At 46.7% G+C, this 19,821-nt stretch overlaps 1 long non-coding RNA gene across 1 annotated transcript in view; it reads right to left on the reverse strand.

Moving 5' to 3' along the window:
- The window catches only part of LOC117092907, a 107,434-nt gene extending 92,957 nt beyond the window's left edge, over positions 1 to 14,477 (reverse strand). The window contains exon 1 of the long non-coding RNA XR_004440971.1: positions 14,240 to 14,477. This is a non-coding gene — a long non-coding RNA (uncharacterized LOC117092907). The remainder of the gene's footprint in view (positions 1 to 14,239) is intronic.
- Between the last annotated feature and the right edge of the window lie 5,344 nt (positions 14,478 to 19,821).

Below are 19,821 nucleotides of genomic sequence, written 5' to 3' on the forward strand. Positions count from 1 at the left end.
CTCTTTCTCTCCGTGCTGTATCTCCCTTGGGGAGCAGAGAGATGGCAGTTTATGCTCTGGGTGGAGGCGTCTGCAGCAGCAGCCCCCACGCCCACTTCCTGCTCCCTGACTCTCTTTACTTCTGGAGGAAGATGGGGTGTTCTGGGGAGCCAGGACCGGGACTCTCAGCCCTTGCCATCTCTCCAGCAGAAACCCAAGACAGCTGCCATCCCCATCCATCTCTCCCTTTCGAAACCCTTAAAACTAGAAGACTGTTTTCCATTTCTGAGGTGGGTTCCGCTGGCTGCCACGCACACTCACACGCATATATTTGAACAAGTTTGATTCAGTGTAGCTGACACAAAAACCACTTAGTCGTTTCTCCTACATCATCCTAAGTTAATACTCCTGACAGGCTGCAGGAGGTTTTTCAGCAATTTTTCTATTTCAGCCTTTTTCCCCTCTGCCTCCTGCCACCTCCCACCTCCCCCTTCCTTGCTGTAAAATTTGCTTTCCGCTCAAAAGCTGACCAAACCTTTGCAATTTGTATCCATCGCATCTTAAGACCAAATTGAAAGGCAAGCAGCAGCTCTAAATGGGAATGGGCCAGCCCAGCCTTGCAGAGATGGATTCTATTTGTGCTTGATGTGGGGGAATTTAACTGTTCACGAAAGATAAGAGATGTGCCTGCTTCGGTCCCTTCATCAGGGAGCTCCGACTCGGAGGGGGCGCTGCCACCCTGGGCTGTCTCTGTCGTTCACCTGCTCAGCCTCCTGCTTCGGCCGGTCTGGCTTTTGGGTCCTGTGGTGGGAACTAGGCAGGATCCCCAAAGCCACAGGTTGCCTCTCAGACCATGGAAGCCCGCGCCCAAAGGGGAGTGGCTAGCGTGTGCCAAACAAGTACAGATATTCTCTCTCAGTCCCTCCCTCTCTGTTTCTGTCTCTCTCTATTCCAGTTTTTTCATCTCTATCTCCCTCTCATTCTCTGCCTCTCTGTCTGTTTCTCTGCCTCTGTCTCAGCCTCTGTTTCTAACTCTGCCTCTCTCTCTCTCTGCTTCTCTGTCTCTGTCTCCACCTGTTTCTAACTGTTTCTTCCTCTCTGTCTGCATCTGTCTCTTTTTGTCTCTGTCTGTATCTCTGTCTCTGCCTCTTTTTGTCTCTGCCTCTGCCTCTGTCTCTGTCTCTATCTCTGTTTCCTTGTCCCTGTCTCTGTCTCTCCCTCTTTCACCTCTGTCTCTCTGTATCTTTTTGTTTCTATTTCTGTCTGTCTCTGTCTCTTTTTGTCTCTATCTCTGCCTCTTTTTGTCTCTGTCTCTGCCTCTGTCTCTCTATCTCTGTCTCTTTTTGTCTGTCTCTATCTCTGTCTCTCATCTCTGTCTCTGCCTCTCCCCATCTCTCATGCACACACACACCTACAAGTCTGTGAGCCTGAGGCCCTGATATAACCTTGGCTTCTCCTGCCTCTGCCCTTCACCTTGGCCTCCACCGCCCCGCCCTCTCCCCTCTCCCAGGGCACCACACTGCCCTTGGGGTTCTTCTCAGCTGGATAATATGTAGGGGGCAGGGGATCTGCAGGCTGGCCACCAGGAGCTCCGCTTCCCCCAAGCACTAGCACTACCTAGGAATGTGACCGCAGCTCTACCCACCCGCCTCGCCTTGTCCTAGATCTGCCCCTACTTCGTCCCCGGCAGGAGGCCGACTTCCAACTCCAGCCCTTCAGCCCGGAGACCGCCCAGCCAAGGCCCGGAACTTTCCAGGACCAGCTGGCCAGCAGGGGGCACGCTGTCCTCGCAGCTGGCAGCCCAGCCAGTGACAGGCAGCAGGGAAGGGCGGGGGAGTGGCAGCAGCTAACCTTGCAGGGGAGGCAGTTATTTAAGGCCTAAACTTCTCTGCTGCTGGCATCCTATTTCCTGAGCAGGAGCCCTAAGACTCAGGGCCAGCCGGGAAGAAGGCTGAGCTGGGGGAGAACAATTAAAGGGGAAGCACAAAATTTGCACAACCTGGCTCTGTGTGCAGTGGCAGGCTACAGTGTGACCCGGGCTGCTAAGGCCACCCCAGAAAAACAGCAAAGTGAAAAGGACGGTGGTGCCATTCAGTCCAATACCCCCAGGTGCTTGACCTCCCACCACAAATGTCATTGGCATTGCTATCATTACTATTTTGGAGATGAGAAAACAAAGGTGCAGAGAGGTTAATTAACCTGCGGAGAGTCACGTGGCAGAGGAATGATCTGATCTAGAACTGGCTGACCGCAGACTGCCTGCTTGCCACAGCTATGCTGCCTTCGCTGTGATGACCTGAGACGTCTTCCTGGCCCGTGGCCCTCAGCCAGCCACCTAGCACCCTGCTAGTTTGCAGCACAGTCAAAGGGGTGACCCCTTCAGGTATTCTCATTTTCAGAGGAAACAGGAGGCCTGTAAAGGGTTCAAGACCTAAGCATTTAAGGAGGCCTTGGAGAAACACTGGAATGGTCGGAAGGAAACTGTCTTGACCTAACTCTGGCTCGGCCATTACTAGACTATGTCACACTGAGCAAGCTGCTTGTCATCTTTGTGCCTTGTCTAAGAAATGTAGAGCTAGAGACAGATCCAAGAATCTTATCCATGGCCCATGAATGGGCTTGGAGGGCCCACAAATTCCCTAAAAATTATATATGAGAACTCCTGTGTATGGGTATTAGATACATGGGCATTTATTGGGGAAAACAGTCACAATTTTCATCAGCTTCTCAATGGGGTCTGTGAGCAGAGAAGGTCTGAGACTGGCCGTATCCGATGACCTGTAAGTCACTTTCAGCTCTGACATTCTGAGACAGATGACTGACCCTCTAATGAAAAAATTTCAGGTCTGAAACCATGACGTTTATGCAAGTGATCTGTGGGGCCAGCTGGAGACAGCCACGGTCTCAGGGGGTCACTCCTATGTCTGAGTCCCCTGCTTCTCACCTGATGACAGGTATTCTTATGCAGGTTTGTATGGTTAAAATACCAGGAGAAAGGACAGCCTGTAGGTGACTCTGGTGAAAGGAGGCCCTGGAGGCCCCCACGACTCAGCCCCTGGGGCAGTATCTCACTGATCATGTCACCAGGTGTCACTTTAACTGTCAATCTCCCCTGGACCAAGCCAGGGCTTCCTCTAGGTAGGTCTCTAAGGATAGTGACAGGGTCCTCTGTAGAAGTTCCAGACAGTGCTGGAAAATTGGCTCAGGGTTTCTTGGAGAACCCGAACAGCCTACTGTGCTGGGTGAGAGGGAGGAAAATCTTACTCTTGTTTATCTCATTGGGTTCTTATTGCCCACACGTCTGTTTTAAGGTCAGATCAGGTTAAAATAGCCTTCATCTTTATCCCTGATGAGAAAGAAGAGGGAGTTGTCATAAATTAACAATACAAGCTGTAAGAGGGTAAGAAGTGGTCATGGAAGGAAAGGACTTCTGTCTGCCTTGCACTGTGACAACAAAGATGTTCGGGGTTGGTTCCAAGTCTAAGAGTCTCAGATGTATTTGGATTGGCTGGCAAAACTACACTCTTCACCCCAGACTGCATCCCTAGTCATTGCCAGAAATCTGGTGATTCAAAGCCCCAGGAAGATACCCCACCTTCTACCACCCCACCTCCTCCCCTTCTTCCACCACCCTGCCTCCCCCCAACCATCCACCACCCCGCCTCCCCCACACCGTCCACCACCCCGCCTCCCTGCCACTGTCCACCACCTTGCCTACCCCCCACCGTCCACCACCATGCCTCCCCCACACCGTCCACCCCCCACCTCCTCCCCACCATCCACCAAGGCTACCTTCCACCATCCCACCTCCTCTTGCCTCCCACCTGGTTGGACTCTTCAGCTGATGGTGCCTGGAACCTGGGCCAGGTCTCCTCTGCACCCCTCCAAGCACAGAGTGGGAGCTGGAGATGTATTTGGGTACCAGGTAGCGCCACCAGGCAGGCTGGGGCAATGTCTGGACCAAGAGGAATGACTTTATGCTGTGTCACTTTCATTAATGTAAGTTAATAGGATATCATTTCATAATGACTTGACTTTCTTACTTTGCAAATACTAGCAGAATATGAAATTTGCCCAAGTTTTCCTAAAATGTGTGTCTAGATCATCTGGGATTTGAAATTGAAATTCTTAATAGGTCTCCAGGTCAGCCAATGCCCAGCAGTCCAGGGAACCCGGTCTGGCTGGCTTATGCTGTTGGCTGATGTTCAGAACAGGGGATTTAGGGATCTGTAGCCATGCTATGAAGCTTCAGGGTCCACCCAGGTTTAAGCAGGCAAGGAGGGAGGGCTTGATCCTAAAGGGTATGATGAAAGGAAACAGACAGTATATGGTAGCAGGAAGGCACTGCCAGGGTCAATAAGCAGTGACCCACAAAAAAGGTAGGTGATGGGATTCAGAGACTGCGATATGGAAAGGTAAGAAGACAAAGAGGTGACCATCACTGTGTCAGTCCATTTTTGCATTGCCATAAAGGGATACCTGAGGCTGAGTAATTTACAAAGATCTTTTCTTTGTTTGGTTTATTTTGTTCGCAGTTCCGCAGGCTGTCCAAGAAGCATGGCAGCAGCATCTGCTTCTGGTGAGGGTCTCAGGAAACGTTTACTCATCTTGGAAGGTGAAGGGGGAGGAGGCTTGTCATATGGCAAGACAGAGAGCAAGTGAGAGAAGAGGAGCTGCCAGGCTCTTTTTAACATTCAGATCTTGTGGTAACTAATAGACTGAGAATGTACTCATTACTGTGAGGACGGCACCAAGCCATCCACGAGATCCACCCCCATAATTCAAACTCCTCCCACCAGGCCTCACCTCCAACACTGGAAATCACATTTCAACATGAGATTTGGAGGGGACAAACATCCAAACTGTATCAACCATCAACTCCAGAGATTGGTAAAGAAAGCAAGGTGGAAACTCAGCCCAGAGGCAGTGGAGTACTGACTGGACAAATAATCCAGATAAAGCTCCAGTCCAGGTGCTGGAGCTCATGTATACCAGCGGAGGCTTGGCCTTAGAAATCAGAATGAAAAGCAGTCCTGAACCAAGGTAGAAGGTCTGAGCAATGCTGCCAGCAAGTCTACCTTGAAGCTGAATTCTCTTAGTTGACTCCAAGGGCAGGACAGTCCTGAATGTCAGTTGGGTAGTAAACTATAAGTAGGGCTCAGATGGCTCCTGAGAATGGTCCTGTAGCCTTAGATTGAGGATGAGGAGGGAAGTAGAGGTAAGAGCATTGTGCAAGGAAAAAGAGAACAAAGTGAACAACTGCTTGCTTTCTCTCCCCAAAGAGAGACACTACAAATGTCAAACCCCAGGGATGCTGCAGATACTGATTCCACAGGTAAGAAAGGGGAGCTCTCATTTAGTCCCTCCTGATGTCAGCCAGGTCCAGGCTGACCTAAGAGGTACCTGCTGCACAGGGGTAGAGGGGCCTGGCTGTATCTGGTTGAATGTGCTGTCTTCTTAAATAGCTCGTCAATCCATGGTGGACTTCTCAGCCAATATGGTGATGACTTCCTAATGAAGGTGTGTATGAGTCAGAGTTCTCTAGAGGGACAGAACTAACAGGATATATGTATACATGAAAGGGAGTTTATTAAGGAGAATTGACTCACACGATCACAAGGTAAAGTCCCACGATAGGCCATCTGCATGCTGTGGAACAAGGAAGACAGTGGTAGATCAGTCTGAGCTCCAAAACCTCAAAAGTAGGGAAGCCGACAGTACAGCTTTCAGTCTGTGGCTAAAGGACTGAGAGCCCCTGTTTAATCACTCGTATAAGTCCAAGGGTCCAAAAGTGAAGAACTTGGAATCTGATATTCAAGGGCAGGAAGCACCTAGCACAGGAGAAAGATGGAGGCTGGAAGACTCAGCAAGTCTGCTTTTCCATCTTCTCCTGCCTGCTTTATTGTAGCTACACTGGCAGCTGATTAGATGGTGCCCACCAAGATTGAGGGTGGATCTGCCTCTCCCAGTCCACTGACTCAAATGTTAATCTCCTTTGGCAACACCCTCACAGACATATCAGGAACAATACTTTGCATCCTTCAATCCAATCAAGTTGACACTCAATATTAACTATCACAAATCCACCCCTTGTCAACTTGAACCCACACACATCACCTGAAACCATACATAATCTTCAAATAGACAATAATGTCATAATTATGCCTATCATAATACAGCTAGCTTTCATACAACCAGAAGTGCACTAATTCTTAACCCAAATGCTGTTATAGAAGTTAATAGCACTTAAATTCTGATATGAAGTCAAGAAATCTTATGTCACATGATAAAGGAAAAATAAAGGAAATAATATGAAGATATTTTCTTAGTGCAAGTGTATAATGCACAAACACATTCTTAACAACATGAGGAGGAAATACTCATGACAATTACAGTCCTCATTTCTGCAACTGGTCACGTGGTCATAGCTGGTTTTGATGACTATCTTCTTTGACTACCCATTCTGTATTTCCTTTGCCTTCAGCAAGCACCTCAGCGAGTTGTGGATTTTTTACCTGGTGGAGGGACCCAAACCTTCATTCCTGAAGGTTCTGGGCCATTTGCAGTCCTGCCTGGATTGAGTTGTTGTAGTTTCATGCTGACTTTAATCACAGGGCATGGGATTGATGCCCTAAGGGATCTCCTGTATCCCATGCATACTCTTCCTTACCTCCATTGTGGAGTAGTAGACTGATTTCATCTCGATAGTCCAGGTCAGTCATCCCAGCCAACACTGTAACTCCCTTTTTAGCCTGTACACTTAGAGGTAGGAGGAGCTCAAAATGGCCAGGTGACCATCTTAACTTTCAGTTTAATTGAATCATTTTTGTGTCTCCTGGTGGCAGCATTCCTCCCTCTGGAACTAGGACATCTAGGCCACCAGAATGTAATGTTGCTGGAACAGAAAGTAAGATTTCTGCTAGTGGGTCACTAGGGGTGATGGTGAGTGGTACCACTTCCACTTCCACCCCTTGATTCCTGAACCGTGAATCCTGGCTATAAGATAAACAGTACCATATATTGGATACTGATTCAGAGCATACACAGCCTTCTGGAGAATTTTGCCCCAGTCCTGCAAAGTATTGTCACCTAGTTGGTATTGTAATTGTGACTTCAAAAGGCCATTCCACCACTCTATCAGTCCAGCTGCTTCAGGATGGTGGGGAACAAGTAAGACCAGTGAATTCCATGAGCGTGATCCCACTGCCACACTCCTTTAGCCATAGTGAGTGCCTTGGTCAGAGGCAATGCTGTGTGGAATACCACGATGGTGGATAAGGCATTCTGTGAATCCACAGATGGTAGTCTTGGCAGAAGCATTGTGTGCAGGATAGGCAAACTCATATCTGGAGTGTCTATTCTGGTGAGGACAAACCACTGCCCTTTCCATGAAGGAAGAGGTTCAATATAATCAACCTGCCACCAAGTAGCTGGCTGATCACCCAGAGGAATGGTGCCATATCAAGGACTCAGTGTTGGTTTCTGCTGCTGGCAAATCAGGCACTCAGCAGTGGCTGTAGCCAGATCAGCCTTGGTGAGTGGAAGTCCACTTTGCATCCTTCAATCCAATCAAGTCGACACTCAATGTTAACCACCACAAGGTGCTTACAATTAGGTTCTGATTGCGGGAGTAAGGAGTGGATGAGTAACTCCTCCCCATGCTCTCTAGTCCTGGCACCTCAAACTTTCTGATGTCTCTTGGCTGTGATTCAATAACCTTTGTCCTCACCTGGCAGCTTATCTGCTCTGGCAACAGGCATGGTGGGCAAAACATGGGCTTTAGATTCAGACCCAGGTCCAAATGCTAGCTCTCCACCGACTAGTTGTAAACTCTTGAAATAAGAATATAACCTGTCTGAGCTTCAGTATATCATAGAATGGAGATAATAAAACCTATTTCATTGAGTTTTAATAAAGATTCAATAATAATGACAATGTTTATTTAGCACTTACTGTATTCTATGCACTGTGCAAGTGACTTACATAAATTATCTAAATGGAGCTTAGGCTTCATTTCCATTCCTTAGTTTCCTTTGCCTGTAGGGCCATAAATTGGCACCTGAGCTCACCAGTTAATAGCTACACAATTGCAGGTATTGTTTCCTTGAAGAAATGAACAGTCCCTAAATGGGCTGGTCTGGCAAATCTCGTTCTCTTCAACAAACCCAGATATGATGTCAAACAGGGGAAAATTATTTTTCTGAGTTTCAGAAATCTTCAGGAACTGCACTGTGCCTTAAACATGGACCCTAATCCCTCATCCAGTCACACCAAGACCACTATGAGCTTGTTCGGATTGTCTTTTCATTCCTAGCTTCCACCACTCTCCAGGAATGAGTATTCACTGCCTTGTCCCATTTGTCACTCCATCCATATTGTTTACTAAGCCTGAAGACCCTTCCTCTTCCCTATCTGGAAGTCTTTCCCAATGTTAAGGTCTTCCTTAATTCATGTGCTTTCATGGGGCCTGTTCCTTACATGTTTTAGTCCTTATCCAATTTGATCTCAGCCATTTGTGGATGAATCTGCCTCTCATAACCTTCATCTCATGGACAGAAAAAGTAGTGCCTTATTTATACTTTTATCCTGCCCTCTTCCCTATGAAAGGAACCTATCAGAGGATACAACACATTTTGTGCAGTTAGTTGAGATCAGTCTGCACATCTCCTGACAGGTCATAGAGGCTAGAGATGGAGAAAGGAAATACTTTGTAAGGCCCCAGGACTGGAGGGGCAGGAACCTGGGAGCCTTCGCAGGTCCACTGCTTCTTCTGGGAGGTAAGAGCCAAAGATACTCTCTCCCGGGTTGGCTTTGGGCAATCAATGGAGTGGACTCATCACTGGGAGGCTCCACCCTCCTTTCTAGGTCCATGTTTCTGACTCCAGGGCCCCTGCCACCACCTGATTCTAAAACACCTCTTTCCACAAGATTTCCCACTGCACAGTTTACTGAAAACTGGTCTGTTGTGAGTTGTGTGCCCTGAGGCATTATTTCATACAGAACTGGATCTGATAAATGAGGCCAGCCAGGTGGCATCTACTATCTAGATGGAGCACTCTAGACATGTAACACTCCTGCAAGAAACACCTTGGAGGGACCTGGGCTCCCTCTCATAGTGTCCCCTCATCTCTAAGCTCTCCTCAACGGATCACAGCAACTTCCACATTGGAAGAACAAGAGGAGACAGTCCCTGTATTTGGATGGCAGAGCCTCCCTACATGTTCAGGACAGGGCTTTGTCCTGCAAACTGTGACACGGACTGTTCTGTCCGCCAGTGTCCCAGAAAGCAGCTGGGGCACCGTCCTGTGCTCTCAGACACACAGGCACTCAGCCTGTGGCTTACTCATTCCTCTTTCAGCTGGTGCACTGGCCCTCTCCCATGGATTGGGTGGAACTACCATGTCCGCTGCCATGACTGTTTTATAGAAGAGAAGAAAGTTGGTTATGAACTGCACCAACCTGTCTTCAGACAGTGACAGCCTAAACATTACCCCCTAGGTAAAAAGAGCATATATGCTTTACAAACTAAGCCTCAAGAAAAGTCCCTTAGCCACAGTCTTCCCATACTTCCATGCAGACGTCTGTCCCTAAACTTCTGTTATAGGGACATTCTGTAGCTGGCCCTCAAGTCACTGCAACCAAATGGCAACATCAGGCAAGTGAGTAGAGTGTGTATCTCCAACCTGAGACAGCCTTGGTGGGGGCATATAAGAGGGTTGCCTGAAATTGGGGACAAGGTGCTAAGGAGGGATGAAATGTGTAAAGAAAGGGAAACTTCAACAAAGGCAACAAACTCAGTCCCTCACAGCTTGCCTGGACCTGTCTTGGCATGCACAGTGTTCTTGTGGGGCCACCCAGCAGGGCTGGCCAGCCTGCAGCCCAAGCCGGAAGGGTGCTCCCTGAGGTCCCATGTCAGTCTCTTTCCCTTTGCTCATCCCCCTCTTCCCCTGGGCAGCTCGTTTGCTTGGAGCAGTCTCTCATTTCCCTGTGTTGGTTTAGTCTCAGGCCCAGACCCTGTTCAATATTTGTTTCCCCGGCTTCGCTATTTGCTCTCATTTCCATATGTTTAACATACATATTAGCTACCTCCTGCCTCATCCCATAGTTGTCACTAGTTCTTCCGGCCTCAGTCTGAGTCCCAGGACCACTGAGCACCTGTTATCCCAGGAGGATGGTGCTGGGTTGCTGTTGCCTAAGCACTGGTGCCACCCTCCCTATTCCCCTACCCACTCAGGAGACTCAAGTCTGGACAGCAGGACCTCAGAGCTCCCTCTGCCCTTTGCTCGCCCCATCCGAAGTCACCCTTTCTTCCTTCTGGCAATGTAATATTGATTGATATTCTAGAACTATAATTTCTTCCTTAATGAGAAGTCAAGGTAAGAATACAATTAAAAGTTCTTAAAATGGACTCCAAAGCTTTCTTCATATTGTCCCTTCCCACGGCCATCATCTCCCGCTGAACTTATTTTATCTTCCTCACTCCACATTGGCCAACCTGCCTTCATCATAAGCTTCTTGATGAATCCTAGTGATCATCTAGCCCAACTATGGAGCTATGGCTTAAACGCTCCTTCAGTTATTCACCCTGCATTCCTTTCATGCACCTGGCACTGGGCTAGGCACCAGAGATTCAGACATGACAGGGATAAATAGGAAGAAGCTAGTAGGACCTCACATTTAGTGTGGGAGGTGGAGACCCAACTATAATAACACCGTGTGACAAATTTAAGACAGAGGTGGAAAGGACCAGAAGAGGACCCTAACTCAGCCAAAGGTATCAGCAAAGGCTTCCCACAATCCTTTCATTACTGATTATTCCACATTTAGGGGAACTCACTACCTCCCAAAGCGTCATCCTTTCCCTTTCTGAGTTCTTGACACACATCCTTCTTTCTGTGAGTATGTCCCTGTTGCCTGCAATCAGCAATCTACATTTTTTTTTAGTAAAAAGCTGCGTTATCCTTGAATGAACCATGTCCCTCTGCCTCAATGTTTCTCCAGCTGTAGAAAGAAAAGGATAAAGCTCAGTGATTTCTAGAACCCCCTCAATCTTGTTGGTTCTACAGCAGATTGGCTCTCAGGGAGGCCTCTCCCCCCGTCCTCACTGCACCTTCTAAATAGATGCCATGGGTCACCTTCCCCTTGCTTCTTCATAGCCTCTGGCCTCTTCTCCATTAAGCCCACCTGCTCACTCTGCTCACTGGCTTCCTTAAAATCCTGTTCATCATGTTGTCCTGATTCCTTGCTGCCTCCAGGAGAAATCCACATATCTTGGCTTCAGATACATTCAAGATATTTTATAATTGGCCCCAACATACCTTCTTCTTCCTGCCCTCTGCCACCATGGAACTGCTCCTGCTGTAATGCCTGTCTCACAGTTCCCCAGACATGAGAGTCCATTTCAATTCTGCACCCCTGGATAGGCCTCCCCATCAACTTGAAAATCTGCTCCCTATCTTTATCAATCAGCAAACTCCTATCTATACTCAAAGCCTGGTTCACAGCCTAGGGGTAATAAATCTATTCTTCCTCTGTCCCCGTGAAGCACACTGTTCATGCCTTCATAACGCCATCCTACAAGTCTGTCCTCAGTCCTACTCATGTCCTGGAATTTCTGCTCTTGTCTGGTCCTGTCTACACTGAATAACGATAACCTATGCAGCCAGTAGGATAGAGCGGTGACAATGTGTGACTTCCAGGACTAGGTTATAAAATACATTGCAACTTCTACCTTTCCCTTCGTGGCTCACTCTGGGGAATCCAGCAGCCACAGGACCTGCAAATAGCCTATGGGGAAGACCAAGACCAAGGGGACAAAGCTGAGGCCTCCTGCCAACACTCATGTATTAGTCTGTTTTTGCACCACTATAAAATAATACCTGAGACTGGGTAATTTGTGTGTGTGTGTGTGTGTGTGAAGAGGTTTAATTGGCTCGCGGTTCTGCAGGCTGTACATGACGCGTAGTGACTTCCGCTTCTGGGGAGACCTCAGGAAGTTACCAATCATGATGGAAGGCAAAGGAGGAGCAAGGCATCTCACCTGCAGGGAGCAGGAGCAAGAGAGAGTGAGCAGGGAGGTGCTGTATACTTTTAAACAGCCAGATCTCATGAGAACTCATTCACTCTCACAAGAACAGCACTGAGAGGATGAGGCTAAATCATTCATGAAAAATCCACCCCCATGATCCAACCAGCTACCACCAGGCACCACCTCCAAAAATGGGGACTACAATTCAACATGAGAGTTGGTGAGGACACAGATCCAAACCATATTAACTACATCAACTTGCCGGCATGCAAGGGAGCCACTGTCTCAAGTGAATCCTTGAGCCACAGTCAAACCTTCAGATGACTGTGTTCCCAGTCAATGTCTTGACTGCAACCAATGAGAGACCCTGAGCCAGAGCCACCAAGCTAAGTGGCTCCTATTTTGGATCCACAGAAACTGTGAGAGATAATAAATGCTCATTGGTGTTTCAAACCATTAGGTTGTGGGGCACTGTGTTACAAGGCATTAGATAACATGAACAACAGCTTTTACCCTATTGCACTAAAATGTATCTTTTTACAGGCTTCTCTGTACAATCTGTCAGCATCTTTGGAAACATGGGCATATGTCTTTCTCCTCCAAATCTAGTGTCGAGCAAATTGCATGATGCAAAAAAAGTAGGCTATAAATAAATCCTTGTCTAACTTATTAATTAGTAATTAATTTTTTAAAGCCCTAAAGATCTGGTTTATGTTTCTCCTTGTTCAACTACTTGATTCTTTACTTTGGCTTCCTTTAGGCATCAATCTGTGCCATACCCCCACCTCCATACTCTACAGGGCTCTACATAATATTTGCAGTTTGCAAATGACCTTTTACCTGCCTGTTCATTCTTACAATGACCTTCTAAGGTTGGCAGAGCAGGTATGATTAAGCATATTTTACATAAAACAGGTTAAGCTTCTTGTCCCAGTTTGTCAAACAGTTCCAATTTTCCTAGACTTTCCCAGTTTTCCTAGGAGCTTGGTTCAGTGTCCCTTATACCGCCCTTTCTTGGATAGGTGAGCTGGATATTATAGATGCTTCAGCTGCTGTGTAAAGACTCATTGTTGGGGGCTTCTGAAGGAGCTGAGCTTCCTATTTCAAGATAAGAATGCAGACAATCATTCACACTTACAAGAATTTCCTACCTAACCACCCTTCTCTCTTTCCAAGGCTGGAAGCTCAGTCGACCTGGGCCACCCTGGACCACCCTGGGCTATGATGACACAGAGTCTGGGTGTAGTCTGTGCCTTGGTTTGGTGTTCTATCTCCTGATTAGCACAAGCTAATGCCACTCACCCCTGTTAGCTGCACGCACACACTGCAGACTTCCTGCGAGAGCCATGGTGGTGTTTGCTTGGAGAGATTGTCTGAAAAATAACCTCTTTCCCTAGCATCCAGAAATAGCTCTTGATGTTATCTTAAAAAAACAATTTTGGGACCAAAATTTAGAATAAAGCTGAGTGCCAGTAAATGCCTACATGACCGCTTCCAAGGGAAATCAGAAAGGATTTCTAGAGCCACTAAAACCGTATATTATTGTAAGCCTGTAGAGCTGAAAAGCTTCTGGACTGAGTGTCAGAAGACTTTTTTTTGAATCCCAACTCTCATCACAGTAGCAGTATGAGGCACTGAACCTCTTTGGGGTATAGTGTTTTTATCTATAGAAACACAGTCATCCTACTTTCTGTATTAAAATCATGAGATCAGGGACAAGGTGAATAAACATCATACTCATCATGTACCAAACACCTAGGATGTGCCACATGCTATATTAGGCACTTTGCAGCTCTTAACTCATTGAAGTTTCACAGCAATGCTATGAAGTAGGCATTTTCCCTACTTAAGTAACAACTAAACCAAAACTTAGAGTAGTTAAGTAGGATGCTCACCAGGCAGTAAATCAAGGGTAGAACTGGGATGCAAACTTCAGCTTTTTCCACTCTGCTGTGATGACAAGTAAGAGAATATATCCTAACATGCTCTAAACATTCCTTTTTTAAAAAATCAAATGACATGAAAACAAAGAGGAAAGAACCCATCATTTGGAGATAGGCCCAGTGATACATGCCATTCTCCTTGGTTCTCCTTTTCTGACTTCCCAAGGCAAAGACTGCACTCTGGAAGCATGGATCCTGGACAGCCCATGTTCCCGAGCTTCTGCAGATGAGGGTGAGGGAAGGGTGGGCACCCCACACCTCCTGCAGACCAACAAAAATTCTCTCTTACCTGCCAGTCTAGATTCTACCTCATCCCTACCCTGTTCAAGGAACAACAGCGTTTCGTCGTCTCTCTGGGAAGCTGCAGATGGCTCATTTTTGCATTCTTCCCATTTCTTAAAAGTACTGCACATGAATTTTTAAATTTTTAAAAGTAAAATTGATTTAAATTGATTCTATTTAAATTTTCTTTTATTTTAAAGGTTTCACAATGCCTCCTAGGATAACTTCAGCCTTTCTGTGTGTTCAAAAACAGACTTTGGAGCCTATATTGAACTCACATACAGCTCCTTCCAGGTCATAAAGGCTGTTCTTTTCAACTCTAGAATTCCACATTCTGTCAAGTCCTAGTTCTCCTCTTCTGCACTTTGTAAATGGCACAGAGGCCTACAATTGCTTAATGCTCAGGACAAAACCCAGAACTTGACATTTTTCTTGCCCAACATTTTTCTTCCAACCCAGATTCCACAGAGCTCATTTGTACCTCTCTTTGCCCACGGGTCCCTAAAATAGAGCAACTTCTCTTTAATTCTATTGCCATTCAACTGCCTGACTTTGAGCACATGACTGAGCCTCCTCTGTAACTCAGTTCCCTCTTCATGATCACTGCTCTATGTCCTTCCCGCAGCTGCTGTGACAATGATGTTAAAGATGCCCCACAGTGACCATACCACCCTTGTCCCTTTTGGTCACTGTGTTGAGAGAGGCACTTGGGATTAGACTCTTCTTTATCCCTCAAAAGATAACCCTGGGGAGGAACTCATTTGATCACTCTAATTTTCCATGGCTAGTTACACATACCAGCCTCCAGCCCCACCCTTCACTTGGCTAACTCTAGCTCTTCGTATCCTGGTCCTCTGCAGAAGTAACTTTCTCTAGGAAACTTCCCTGGTCGCACCTAGTCTTGGTTAGGTGCCCTTCTTAAGGAGTCTCATCGCATCCCATCATAACCATCACCATGTGGTATAAATGTTTCTCTGTCGGTCTCATCCACCAACCTCTAAGCTCTGTGAGGGTATCTCACCCTCCTTGTTCATCACTGTATATCCAGAGCCTAACAGAGTGGCTGGCCACATAGTAGGTATGAAAAAGCACAGAATAAGCCTGTCTGTCCTGCTGCTTCATAGAACTGCTATGGGAGTGTGTCTTTCAGCAAGCCACTTCATGTCTCCTGGCTTCAATTTCCTCCTCTTTAAAAAGCATGGTTTGAACTAGCTGTTTTCTATCATTCTTTCCTGCACAATAATCTGTAATTCTGTGATTCTAAATAAGGTAATGCATTGAAAGAACATGGAAAATTGTAGCACTTTATCCAACATAAGGATTGTGTTTAACGTTACTATTATTATTCCACATGGTTTTCCTGATCTGTGCATCCTGGCAGCTCATGCTTCAGAATAGACGCAGCCTTTCTCCCGCAGCCAAAAGATTGGCCTTGCCCAAGACCGCCCCATAGGTCAACAGCAGTATTGCCACGGGGGTACGGATGGGTCTGACCCTCCTTTTCTCTTTCTTCACAAGAGCCTTGGGAAATGTGTGAGGATCCTTTCTTTCCTGCCATCCGAATATTGCCTGGGCTGAGTGGATGGGACCTTGTTTTTGCAGACAGTCTGTGATGACCTTACTGAATTTTCTCATCTGGCCATTTGGTTTTGAGGCTTTTTTTCTTTTTTAAAAGAACAAGAATTGAAAAATCAATAATGCAAAAAAAAAAAAAAAAAGAAACAAACAAAAAATAAAGGAGAAGACAAGCAGTCAGTGCGCCTGAAGTTTAAATTAGAATACAACGGTTTAATGCTCCCAAAGACCAGACTATCGTTTCTTATCAGATTTCCCCTTGAATGAGCAATTGTGAAGTCAACCTGTCCGGAGGAATAAGTTGTCATTCCGCCAGATGAGCAAACACCATCGATTTTAATGTGTGTGATAGAAACAAACAGCACCGAGCTCTCCCACTCCACACCCTCCACTGGACACTATTTGGTGAAAATAGATGCCCCGGTTTTGTTAAGTGTCCAGGCAGAAGCACTAGGAAGGAAGTGGCAATGGAAAGTTCAGGACTGGATGCAGGGAGAGTCTTCCAAACAGATTGGGCCCCAAGAGCCTCCCAGTTCAGAGAAAACACTGAGTCATGAAACACGGACCCCCGAAGGGTGGGAAGGACTAGAGAAGGGGATCACAGTTCCTTGCCAGGACTGGAGAGGGAGGAGTCAACACATCACCTCCTGGAAGTCTTCAGACAGCTACCACTGGGCCAGGGCAGGCACAGAGGACAATAAATGGGGCCAGGAGCAATGGCAAGACCTGCTACCAGGCCTTGTCATCAATGCCCAACCTGAGCTGCCTCCAAACCACGAGAACTGACTCAAAGAGAGTTTGCCTTTGAGATTTTGCTGGTGATAATCTGTTATCAGAGGCAAGAAGACCACTCAGTAGAGAGGAAAAGAGGAGGCCCCCTGGCAACCTAGGAGCTTGCCCCACAGCCCCCTAAAAAGACTCTGTGGCCTACTGTCACTTGCAATGTCTGCTGACCAAACACTCAGGGGTTTTCTCTTCAAAGATCACGACTTCTGGTCTATGGCCTTCTGTTTTTATCTGGTTAACGAGTAGGCATCAAAGAAATATTTATACAATTCACTGACTGATGTTCTGTACCAACTGAGAAGACAGTTCCTCAGTTGGAATAAACCCACCACATTAATGCTAAAAGCAATGCACAGTTAACAGATACGAAGATGTCAGCTTCATAAGAGGCCTATGTGAGAACAAACAAAATCAAGAGAGAGAATATTGGACACTGATAGTCAGGTAAGTGTTCCCTCCACTTCTCTAATTAGTTTACTGTCCTTATACCCAGGAGAGAGAGTCCCCAGTCTGGAAGCTGAGATCTGAGGTCTGACTTGTTATTAACAACACAAAGTGATGACACACCCCAATGTTTCAGTAACAATAACCCTTGGTTGTTCAGCTCTACTTCTACATCTGTAGACTACAGGAAGGTAATCATGAGATAGGGAGAACCCCAAGAATTCAGTGATGGGGAATGCCATCTTCCCCTGCCAGCTAAACCTAGCAAAACCTATACACAATGAAAGTGATTTGGCAACTGAAAAAGTCAATGCAGAGATTATCTGTAACTGGGTGACTTGAGGATTTATAAATACCCAGAACTCCAGTCAAGGTGATTTGGGAGCAAACTCAGAGAGATAATATTGGAGTGAAATTGTAATTTGGCAAGCAGAACCCTAATCAATCGTATTGTGCCTTCCTAGGAGAAAGTCCTCTTCCAAGCCTTCCCCTCTAGGCTGCTGTGAGTGTCTGTTCATCTGACAGGCAGGTACCTGCCATAAAGATACATGCTTCAGTCTGACAAAGCCAGTTGCCATTGGAGTCATAGAATTCTTTTCCCTGGTTCTAATTCTATGATCCTCAAACATTGCTCTGATAAGCTTTGGACCCATATGGCTTGCTTGCAGAGAAAGAACAGACTGGACAGCCCACAGCAACTTACATACAGTCCATCTCATAATACCATTCCAACATATGCCTCTTGAGGCTTTTGTTAATGTAAACGAGTGGATCTGAGTTCAATTGACAGTACAGTTCTGAGGCCTAGGACCCAGCACTGAGGTCCAGGACCCAGAAAAGGGGGAATTTGTCTAGAAAACTAGCAGTCAGATGCCTGAGACCCTGCCTTCACAGACCACCCTCCCAGGGAAAAGCAGGTATTGAATTGACCTCTTCTTCAGAAAGGTGGCATTCAGGCATTTAATCCCCACATGCATGACATACATTTTTTTATTACCCTTCTATTTGTCAATAAGGAAGTTAAGATCCAATGGCTCAAGGTCACAGAGCATACAGTGTTTTGACTTCACGCAATCCTGAGGCTTTCTCGGCAACATAAAAAGAATCACGGAAGATTTCCAAAGATCTCCCCCCACCCACCCAACCTGAACAGGCTAGGCATGTGCTCCCCTCAATCCTATGTAAAAGGGCTGGCTGGCATGGGGTCAGATTGTCTTTGGAAAGACAGAGATCAAAAGGAGGTACTTTTGATCCCATCCCGCTGCACCTCCCTATTCCATTTGCTGGCTGCCATAGCCTCTGGCTTCCTTTCTGGGTCACTCACAGGACCCTCGGCATTGGGTTCCTCTTGCTGAGGACTAAGAGGCATGGCCACAAGAGAAATGAGTCTGCTCCACCTGGGCGGACTCCCGTAAACATGCATTTTCACCTACAGACCCCGAGCCCCCTGTGTAGAGAACAATACAATGGTGTGGTCCCTAGGCTGTAGTGGAGGATGGGCAGGGAGGAGGAAGGCCATCCAGTGGCTCCCGGCACTCTGTGGTCTAAGAAGCAAATTTGCCCTTCTCCTTCTCCTTGCCGCTGGCTGAGGGGCACCACTGGGGAATCTCCCAGGGAGATACAAGCACAGAGTCACATCCTTCCCCATTCCCTGTAGCTCTTCTCTTGCATAATTAGCCCATAGGGATTGTAGCCACAGTCCAGGCCTTCCAAGGGCCAGGAGACACCGTCACAGTGCCTGTGGGGGCAATGTGGGCATAGGATTTTACACAATAGAATAGACACAGAGTTGTGCCTTCCAACTTCTCTCTCTTGGTCACGGTCCTCTGTAGACCCTAGACCAAGATTCTCGTTCCCCTCCCTAGACAGCCTTTCTCTCCCCAGAAGAGTCTCTGAAACCTGTATCTTCTCTCATTGTATTAGTGCGTTTTCACACTGCTGATCAAGACATATGCAAGATCAGGTAATTTATAAAGAAAAAGAGGTTTAATGGACTCACAGTTCCACGTGGCTGGGGAGGCCTCACAATCATGGTGGAAGGCGAAAGGTACCTCTTACATGGCAGCTGCAAGAGAGATGAGAACTAAGTGAGAGAGGCTTCCCGTTATAAAACCATCAAATCTCGTGAGACTTATTCAATACCAGGAGAACAGCATGGAGGAAACTACCCTCATGATTCAATTATCCCCTGCTGGGTCCCTCCCACAACATGTGGGAATTATGGGAGCTACAATTCAAGAAGAGATTTGGATGGCGTCAGAGCCAAACCACGTAACCCATCTCAGCAACCTTATCCAGTCTATCACCTCCCCTCCCTCTTTCCCTCTTGGGCAGTTTTTCTCTTTTAAATGTCTCTCACCAGCTCCCATTTCTTAAAGCCCCTGGTAGATCCTCAAATCACAACTCCAACCAACGTTTCCGCTCCCTAAGCTCCTCCTTTCCGCCCATCCTAGCCTCAGCATTGCTCCACAACCTCTTGCAGCATTTATGCTTGACCTGCAAGAGAACTTCCCCATGATTTATTTATTTATTTGTGAAAAATAAGGTTCCAATTATGGCATATCCATATAGTGGAATGCTATGTAGCCATTTAAAATGATAGGGTAGAAGAAAATGTAATGAGGTGGAAAAATGTTCACAACATTGTACTTAGAGAGAAAAAGAGGCTACAAAACAGTGTGCAGGGAATGCTTGCATTTGTATTAAAAAAACATGTGTGGATTTATTCCTACGTGACTAAGAGTATATGAGCCTAAATGTTCTCAGTGGTCAACCAGGCATCTG

This window comes from Trachypithecus francoisi, unplaced genomic scaffold (assembly GCF_009764315.1).
Source record: "Trachypithecus francoisi isolate TF-2019V2 unplaced genomic scaffold, Tfra_2.0 Contig01440, whole genome shotgun sequence".
In the NCBI taxonomy this organism is placed as follows: domain Eukaryota; kingdom Metazoa; phylum Chordata; class Mammalia; order Primates; family Cercopithecidae; genus Trachypithecus; species Trachypithecus francoisi.